The sequence below is a fragment of the Fragaria vesca genome, linkage group LG3, assembly GCF_000184155.1.
Source record: "Fragaria vesca subsp. vesca linkage group LG3, FraVesHawaii_1.0, whole genome shotgun sequence".
NCBI lineage: Eukaryota > Viridiplantae > Streptophyta > Magnoliopsida > Rosales > Rosaceae > Fragaria > Fragaria vesca.
In genome coordinates, this window is record NC_020493.1 from 9,061,050 (window position 1) to 9,061,337 (window position 288).

The window sequence follows — 288 nt, forward strand, 5'->3', positions numbered from 1 at the left end:
GCTTTCAAAGTTTGGGCTTGGGTTTTTACTCTTAGCCTACTCCTAAGTATTTTGTTTAATCTATTAAACAAGGAACCTAAGCTTGTGTGCCTAATTCTATGCTATGTTTGCATAGTTTTAAGTAGGTTCATTTTTTTTTTCTATTGAAAATAAGTGAGCGAGATTATGTAATGAATGGTATACTAGTATGCCAGATCTTTAAACTTGCTTTATGTAGCAAGGGAGGGCATGTATCCANACTATTCTGGTTTTAGTATTAATGAAAATCACCTATCAGACATCCATTGT